This window comes from Triticum aestivum, chromosome 5A (assembly GCF_018294505.1).
Source record: "Triticum aestivum cultivar Chinese Spring chromosome 5A, IWGSC CS RefSeq v2.1, whole genome shotgun sequence".
Taxonomy (NCBI): Eukaryota; Viridiplantae; Streptophyta; class Magnoliopsida; order Poales; family Poaceae; genus Triticum; species Triticum aestivum.
This window is the reverse complement of record NC_057806.1, coordinates 196,128,365-196,137,466: the sequence shown is the minus strand read 5'-3', so window position 1 is coordinate 196,137,466 and position 9,102 is coordinate 196,128,365. Positions and strand designations below refer to the sequence as shown.

Here is a 9,102-nt window from a genome sequence, read left to right as displayed (position 1 = left end):
ATGGTTGTCGCTTTTTTGTGGACGGTTGTAGCTTTCCTGTCCACCGTTTTCAGCTTCCCGACGTGCTTCCTCCTTTGTCCCCGTCCTCCCGTGTTGTCCTCGCCGGAGAAGCCATGGCCCTCGCCGGAGGCAGGACGAGGAGAGAGACAGAGAGGTCCGCGGAGATAGAGACGGGGGAGAGAAATTGCAGCTCACGCGTAGCCGGATGTAGCTTTTTCGTCCACCAGTTTCAGCTCCCCGGCGTGCTTCCTCCTCTGTCCCCGCCATGCCGTGTTGTCCTTGCCGGAAAAGCCGCGACGCTCGCCGGAGGCAGGACAAGGAGAGAGGCAGAGAAGTCCGCGGAGATGAAGATGGGGAAGAGAAATTCAGAGACGAAGCATGCGCGGATGAGATATGTGTGGAGAAGAGGATAGGGGAAAGACGACTGCGTGCGGGCCCTTGTGTTACATGGCGTCCGCGTGGGTGAGCGACCGGCCGAATCGTTGGTTCGGCCGGCACGCCGTTATGAAACGTTTCCCTAATTATTTCTCTGATCTGCATAGAGTGGACGGACGGCAGACAAGTTAAAACAGACCAAAGCAGCAGGATTCCCGCATAGTTAAGTCCTTGTTAGCTGTGCTAATCTCCTCTACATATTTGGACGCCGGATCCAGATCTCACCACCCTCGTCTCTCACTCTCAGACTACCGTGCTCACAAGTCCTTTCGAGATCTGAAGCTCATAGGTAAGTCACACGAAGCTATCTTCTTTCCCTCCTTGACAATCGCCTGATAATTAGGTTGGGTGCTTTTGCATATGCATATGCTCTTCTCCATGGTCGATAACTTAGCTTCGAGTTTTTCACTGTTAAGTTCCTCATCGCACATCTAATCTCCCATGTTTATTCACCACTAGTTTTGCTGCGCTTTTATTAGATTTCAAAAAAAATATTATCGATTTACTCCACACATGCTTTCTGCGCACAATAGTCGTCCTGCTTATTGCCAAAAAATTGCCGTCGTTTACCATTCTTTCTACCTATGTTGTTATTGATGTGAACACTGTCACACAAGAGGCTATAATTCTGCCCTTCATGATTACTTGAGTAACTAGGAGTTGGGTCCCTCATAACTAACACTTCTACTCTTATTTTGAAGCTAGAACTAGGAGAAATGAGCTGGAGAGCATGCTACTGGAACTTTGAAGTGATAGTTGACCTAGGTTTAATCTTTTCTTCGAAGCATCTTGAGAGGCTAAAGTCTGTAATTTTTGGCACCGTGTTGTTATCGAGCAATACATTTTCAGGTTTGAGATCTAAGTGAAAAATTCGGCTCTCGTGAAGATAATGTAAACCCCCGCAAATTCCTTTGATTATTTGATAGCGCTCTCTACATTCAGGTATGATAACTTTTGGCTGTCTCGTTCATAACCACGGTTAATTTTGAAGCTCAAGTTGATACTGATAAGGCATATTGCAACTGCAGGATGATTGTGCATATGATATTCACAATGAAGTTCTCGAACGCGCATATGAATGAGAAGAAGTGAGAATATTCTCGAACACACATATGAATGGGAAGAAGTGAGGTTGAACGGATAAAGACATAGCACAAATATATTGTTTGAATGCTGAGATATTGTGTTCACACATAATGAAATATGGAAAGATACATCCAAAAAATCTGTGAAGACAGATGAATAAGCACCACTGCTCTGCTTGTGAGTATCTACCTATATGAGGTCTTCATGTCAATATGATAGGTAAGATCATGTGGGACGCAACATTGCATTCCATCTTTTATTGTTCAAGAAAAATATATCTATTTCAAGCACCTCACACATACAATTTGAAATTACTCACTACATTATTGTCTATTATGTAGTGCTTATGAAGATTAAAAGCTTCAATTATCCTAAATATGGAACTTCCTTTTTCTTTTTGTAGACGCATTAATCTGCATGAAGAAAGCGCTAACAAATAATCAAGGAATTTGCAAGGATTTACCTTATCTTCACACGAATTGTATTATTCACTTAGATCTCAAACATGAAAATATATTGTTGGATGACAATATGATGCCAAAAATTCTGAACTTTTGTCTCTCAAAGTTGCTTCAAGGAAAAGCAAAACCAAGCTATTGCTCGAAAACAGGGAGGCAGAATTGGAACTGTTAAAAGTATGCATAGAAAGAATGATAAAAGTATGATTCATTAGTTCTGCCGGTAAGTTTGTTCATGGCACATGACATGCTCCACTAGTCTTATTTAATAGAGTTTGTGTACATGTCCATTTTCACCTTTACTCCGAGTTAGGGGATGAGATCAAGCATCGTTGGTTGTTCATCAAGCACAGAAGGGTTCCAATGTGCTGCAGCAAGGCACACCTAAAGGTATAACTTCTAAGAACTAGCATGCCAAGCGAAAGAAAGAGGGAAGGTCTGATACAAAGGAAAGGGTTGCAAGACCTGTATATTTTTCTATACTTATAGAGGTGACACATGTTCCCTAAGGTAGGGTACGCGTCGTTGGTTAGCACAACACCACTATCTGGATCTTCTATAGGACGTCGACAATATATTTTGTTCATACAAGAATCAACTTGTTCCTAAAAAAACAAAGAATCAGATTTCCAGGAAAAACTGAAACTGCTAAATTTTTCTACTCTGCATCTTTGGGGATATAACGTGTTTGTTCAGTGACCAGTTTTGTAGGTTTTGAAGTTGGTTAATTAGAGTTGGAAACACTATTCCATATACTTTCTGTTGATGCCTTTTCTTGCTTCCAAATGAAGTTTGTCTTATGTATAATAAATTCCGGTTTATACCCCTTCCTGTGACATTTTTGACAGGAATTACTCTATTTAAGAGATTTTCATCCGTTTTAACCCATTTAAAGGAAATTGTGCCACATTTTACTTCTAATTTTTAGCACGTTCTGCTTCTCGGCTGTCGGTGTACACACGACACACCACCTGGGCTGTTTTCCTTGGCAGGCGGCAGCTGGTTTCCTCCACGTGGCCCTCCCACCTGCCTGGTTTATCCCAACTTGTGCCACTGCCCAGCATCTTTTTTTTTTTGGCTTAGGCCTTCACTTAAAAGAGTTTATACTACCAGTACCAGCACCAACAATCGATGTGTCTTTGGCTAAATTTTTGTTGAGCACATGTGTTCATCTACTTCGATGTGATTGATTTTTTTCTAGAAGGAGGTTTTACCCACGGGTTCTGCATCAGGTGATGCACACGTCCATTTTATTAAACAAAGTAGCAACGAAGTACATAGTTCAACACAAGTATCTATGTGTACAAGTATTGCTACGAAAAACTTAATCTCTTCAATTTATCAGCCCTATGAAAACAAAGTATATATGTGTACAATATTGCTTTTGTACTTGGGAGCTCATGGCATATAAGGCTGTTAGTCTAGTTTTGCGTGAACAGTTACAGGGAACTACCTAAAGGGTTCTAATTGATATCACTTATGTTACTAACCTTGATGCAGAAATGTTGGGAAACTGTTAGTTCGGTCTGATTGCCTATCGACTTCTTAAATATAACTTGGACACGCGCTCAGGTATCATTGTAACAAGCCCTCATATTTGTGCTTTCAAATAAATCGCTGTCCAGTTGTTAAAAGGGTACCATGTTTTCCACTTTTGTTACAGGGAACCTCAGGGGTGACGAGCCAGAAAGAAAGGGCCACCAAGGCACTAAAGATTGGCCCCTCTCCTCATACTCCTTGACAGTTATTCTCACTAGGATCAGTGTCACTAATGTTAGAGAAAGTAACATCTCCTCGACAACCCAGAAGTTTCCTGGTCCCATTCTTGACTTCCGTACGGCCTTGGTCTCAATTTTCTCACATACATCATATTGGAATGACCTTCCTGTTTAGTATAGGGGTTGCATTTTAAGATTGATAGGCTGCTACTCCCTCGGTCTGATTGCTTATCGACTTTGTACTAGCTCTAGTATAAAGTTGTATTAAGCTTTTTTTGAGCAAACACAAAATTGTACTAAGCTTAAGACACTTATTTTAGGATAGAGGGAGTTTTTTTTTCTAGGAACAATGTTGGGAAACTGTTAGTTCGATCTGATTGCTTATCGACTTAAAAAATATTGACTGCTACTTATACAATCTGTCGAGTGAGACTAATCCTCAAAAAAAAAGTTCCTCAAAAAAATTGGTTGCTACTTACACAATCTGTGAAGTGAGAAAGTTACATTCCGCATTGTGTGTGGTTGCTTCTTTTACAGGAGCGCGATTCCGACGACGACGTCTCCATCACTGACTCAACAAGTCGGGTGTAAATTGGCTGCTACTCCCTCCAGCGCCGTCGCTCCACCCCTCTCCCGCGACCCTCACCTTGCCGCTCCACCCCTCTCTCGCGACCCTCACCTTCTCCGCCAAGGGAAGGGAAGGACCCATCTGAAACCTAGCCGCCTCCTGGGTCGCCTCCGCCCGGGCGACTCCGGAGGATCCTCCCGCGTTCCCTCCACCCCGCTTCATTGGCGTGCCCCTGGCCAGCGCCGGCGGCATGGGCGGTTGTGGAGTCCACCCCACTTCATTGGCATGCCCCTGGCCAGCGCCGGCGGCATGGGCGGTTGTGGAGTGGTGGCAGCGAATCAAGGGCGGTGCAACCTGTAGCCGTGGCCTGACACCGGAGTGGCGTCTTCGCGGCGGGTGGTGCACAGCATCGGCACCAATCTCCGGTGGCGTGGTGAGTCGCCCCCTGCCATGGACTGTTTGTGGTCATGCGCTGCTGTTGCCTTCTCCGATGTTGCTCCGACCGGCGGTGTGGGGGCCTACTAGTGTGCTCGAATAAAGGCGGCGGTCCTAGGGTTCCTCTTGCGCCAAGACGAAGATTTGCATGACGCCTGTCCTTACTGATCTGGCTGGGGTGCGGGTTCCGAAAGGCTCCGCCAGCGTACTCCCATGGGTGTGTTATGCCTGGAGATTGCTGGATCGGGTGGGATTCGGCCGTGCCCATGGTTCTCCATTAAGGAGCGAGCGGTGTGAAGCTCTGCTATCTGTTGCCACCAGGAGATATGTTTAGCTCCATGGCGAGGCCGGAGGCGGAGAATGTCATGGAAGCCGAGATTGGAGGACTAGTAATGGTGATTGGAGCCTACGGTGTTGAGGAACTTGCTTGGAGTTTCAGGATTCGTAGCAGCGGTATGTAAGTGGGGGCGTCAACACAGGTGAAGTTCAAAGTCTTGCCTTTCAAGGTCAAAATCCAAGTTCTATTCTTAATTGGTTGTGCCTGGCAATGGCCTTGTTGAAGGCATTTTTTTGAGAGCGGAATTATCTCCGAGGCGAAAACCCAAGATCTACGATCGGGCGATGACGGCGTTGGTGCATTGTTTTCTCTTTGGAGGCGTCGCTTTTGAAGAATCTGGACATCAAGTGTTATCTTGGTGGTGGTTGTGCTGCTGCTGCAAGGCCTGGAACACTGTAGCTGGATTTTTTTTTAAGTTTCTTCTTCTTTTTTGTTGTGTGCATCCGTTATCTTATTAGGGCATTGTGTGTTCTAGAGGCTGAGTGTAATTGGTATTTTCGCGGTATTAATATATACTCTTTATTGAAAAAGACAATGCTAGAGTTTTTCGTGGCTGAAGCTCTGGCGCCTGGCGGTGATTTGGTTTTTGACCCTGGGCAACCTCAAGAATGACATGCAAGCCGGCACATCCATGTTGGTGCCTGCTCCTGGGCACATCCATGTTGGTGCAGCTGGTCTCCGCTCGGCTAGGGGTGGTGCCTCGCCGAACTTTGCGGAGGATTTTGTGCCTACTCCTGTGCTGCCATGCACGTTCCAATTGCAGTCAACCTGAAGTATATGCATAAGTTTCTCTTTGTTAGTTTGTTAGATTAGATTAATATATGCTGTAGTTCCAGATAAACAATTGTGCAAACACTTTTTCTCATTCTCATTATTTTGTCACATTCTTTCAATGCAACACCGGTGCGTTTAGTAAGAGGTACGCAATTAGCCAATTTAAATAAAGGGACAAAATTGCTGGCTGATTCAGTTTTCATGATTGGAACACATGATTAGAACACCTATTCGGAAACCTGGATATGCGGTCACGAGTCTAAAAGCTGCCTAGATGGAAAAGTAACCGTACTAAGCGTGTTGATGGGACGTTCATTGCTCTACCGGGACAGGCATCAACCAAACACTTCATTGCACGCTAGCCTGGTCAGGCAGAGAAACTCCACCATCGGGCGTCCGCACCAGGCACGATTGTGCCTCCAGGCAGGAGGGTCAGGACATGATCCAAACTAACCCTTTCCAAGGGCAACAACCGAACAACCGTCTGTGAGACTCAGGGACAAATCCGGGCTAGGAAAAATATGATGAGGCCCAAACTCCACCATTTGCCGTCCATACCAGGCATGGCTGTGCCTCCAGGCAGGAGGGCCATGACATGATCCAAACTGACCGTTTCTCGGCCTGACCCTGCTATCGTTGCAATGAAGCGCTTGGTTGATGCTCTGTCTCTCGATGCTCTGCCTGCCTCCTCCACTCGGGGGATTTGATTATTTGCCATCATTTTCTTTGGACTTTGACAATTTGCCACTAGTTAGATTGTAATTGATCTGATGACACTCTTTTCTTTGCACTTTGATCTTTTATCATTTTTACTCAAAAAAACAATACTAGCAAATGATTGACATAATATATACACAAAACATTGGACAGGTTTACCCTTTGTGGCTGTTTGACTAAAACAGAGCTAAACGATTCCCCAAATCGGGATGAATCCAGCGGCGGCCGACGCTCTCTCCGGCTTCCCGGCGCTCTTCTCCCCGCCTCCACGCCTGTTGCCTCGTCTGGCGTTCTCTCCTCCAGTCTCCATGGACGCTTGCACAGAACGACGAGTAGCAGCACACAACCACGAGCAGCAGTGAGAGAAGAATGTAAGGAGTTGATTAATTATTGTCCAAATGATGTTCTGAACTTAGAATCACTCGATGATGTTCATACAGATGCATCCATCCATGGACCAAGATGCAGGCTCTGAGAACGTCAAAAAAGAAAGAAAGAAAGTTGCAGGCTCTGGCTGCATGGTGCTGTTAATCCACGGTTCAGGGTAGACGACGCGTCGCGGGGCAGGAGCAGTATGAGGGCGGCGGCCCTCGCTGCCGGAGACCTGCATGGAGTCAGCGGCCATGCTGCTCGGGGACGGCGTGATACGACCTGCAAAAGCACCATGGACGAGCTGTTGTTGTCTGAGGCGACGAAGGGAAGGGTCAGTTCGTCCGCGCCGCGTTGTACGACGCGTCCCTGCAGCCGTGGTCATCGAAGCCACAGCGGCAACGCACATCACAGCAACGCGGTGGCCGACTGCAGAGCACAAGCAGCAGCGGTAGCACACATCACGGAATTATGATGGCCGATAGCAGAGCACAACCTCAGATGTAACCGCCGCGGGAGGGGGAGCGGGACAGAGATGACTCACCTCACCGGGATGTAGTTGTCGCGGACGACAAGGACCGTCGGCCGTCGAGGACAACCAAGCGCGACTCGCCACCGAGTAGCCGCCGCGGTCTCCTGGTGTTGCTGTCGACGAGAGGAAGGGGATGAGACGAGCGACCGAGAGCTCCTCTCCTGTTCCTGGTCAATCTGGGAGCATGGCTATTTTGGTCATCATATGCGGGACCCATTTGACAGAGGGCAAAAAATCAAAGTCTAATATAAAGAGTGGCATTAGATCAATTGAATTTATGAAGTGGCAAATTGTCAAAGCCCAAAGTAATTGGTGGCAAAAAATCAAAAAAAAAAACCCTCCACTCGAACACGCTCCGCACGTAAAACACCAAAGCCACTGCCTCGTATTCTTACAAAAAAGGATTTCCCCCGCTTTGTATTCTAAAGCAACCAACACCGATACAAGGATCGCTGGGGCGAACAGTATATCAAGCCCAAAAGAAAAAGAAGAATAAACAAATGCCAACAACGGCAGCTCGACAAAGCGCGGATGACCCGACACCGCTACGCCCTCCAGAAATAAACCACCACAACCCGAGGCTCCGAACCATCGCGTACCAAGCAACACCTCCAAGAAGGAATGCGACGCCTACGACGCTGCTGCCCGGACATGTCCTAGGGTTTCCCCCGGCATGTGGAGGGAGGTGGGGGATGGATATCACCGAAACCCTCCATGAAGGAATGATGGCATCTGCAGGTGTCACGGCATTAGAGCCGAAGAACCGACAAGGATTTCTCCCGCACTCCAACCCCACCGCCCAACGGACCGGAGCCGACCAGCCAGGCCGCTGTCCACCACCATGCGCCGACGCAGTTGCACCGCCACCCACGCCGCCTCACTGCGAACACCAACATGAGGCCAATAGGAACGGAAAGACGCGCCCCGCGGAGGAAGAATGTAACGCCCCGGATGTAACTTGCCATATTTGTACTCCGACTCTTGCCATTTTCGGCTCTAAGTTATGAGATTCCCTTTGTGGTTGGGTTTTGCCTTCGTTTTACATTTTATTCATGTCATGCATTTCATATCATGTCATCATGTGCATCTCATTTGCATATGTGTTCGTCTCATGCATCCGAGCATTTTCCCCGTTGTCCGTTTTGCAATCCGACACTCCTACATCCTCCGGCGTCCCCCTTTTGCCTTTTTTCGTAAGCGGGTGTTAAACGTTCTCGGAATGGACCGAGATTTGCCAAGCGGCCTTGGTACACCACTGGTAGACCGCCTATCAAGTTTCGTGTCATTTGAAGCCCGTTTGATACTCCAACGGTTAACCGGGGAACCGTAAAGGCCTCGCGTGTGTTGCAGCCCAACACCCCTCCAAAGTGGCCCAATAACCCTTCCAAACCTATCCCATGTCCTCCGTCGTCGGATCACGATCGTGTGATCAAAAACTACACCTCATTTAGGCACTCCCACCTCCTTCTAGGTATAAATACGTGCACCCCTCCTCCAAATTCGGGCGAAACCCTAGCCTTCGTCCACCCCGCGCCGCCGGACATGTCCGGTCCGGCCGGACAAAATGCGCCGCCGCCCCGAGCCTCTCAGAGCGCGCCACGTGTCCCTACGCTGCCCTCCGCCGCTGCGGCCCGCGAGGCCCATCGCCGGCCCCCGTGGGCCCGAGCCGCCCC

The 9,102-nt window shown here is 47.8% G+C and overlaps 3 long non-coding RNA genes across 5 annotated transcripts; 2 read left to right on the top strand and 1 right to left on the bottom strand.

Moving 5' to 3' along the window:
* Window positions 1-469: 469 nt before the first annotated feature.
* Window positions 470-4,110, top strand: LOC123102774 (uncharacterized). 2 transcript variants are annotated; one of them, XR_006449291.1, is made up of 5 exons: window positions 470-724; window positions 1,137-1,377; window positions 1,464-1,740; window positions 1,925-3,551; window positions 3,643-4,110. It is a non-coding gene; the product is annotated as an uncharacterized lncRNA (long non-coding RNA). The 2 variants fall into 2 exon arrangements; XR_006449290.1 differs by having other exon boundaries at window positions 480-724; window positions 1,141-1,377; window positions 1,464-3,551.
* A 1,576-nt stretch (window positions 4,111-5,686) lies between these two features.
* Window positions 5,687-7,618, bottom strand: LOC123102775 (uncharacterized). Of its 2 annotated transcripts, XR_006449293.1 has the most exons (3): window positions 7,442-7,612; window positions 6,688-7,326; window positions 5,687-5,805 (listed from the first exon to the last, which is right to left on the bottom strand). It is a non-coding gene; the product is annotated as an uncharacterized lncRNA (long non-coding RNA). The 2 variants fall into 2 exon arrangements; XR_006449292.1 differs by lacking the exon at window positions 5,687-5,805 and having other exon boundaries at window positions 6,637-7,326; window positions 7,442-7,618.
* Window positions 6,759-7,698, top strand: LOC123102776 (uncharacterized). Its single transcript, XR_006449294.1, has 2 exons — window positions 6,759-6,899; window positions 6,969-7,698. It is a non-coding gene; the product is annotated as an uncharacterized lncRNA (long non-coding RNA).
* Window positions 7,699-9,102: the final 1,404 nt, after the last annotated feature.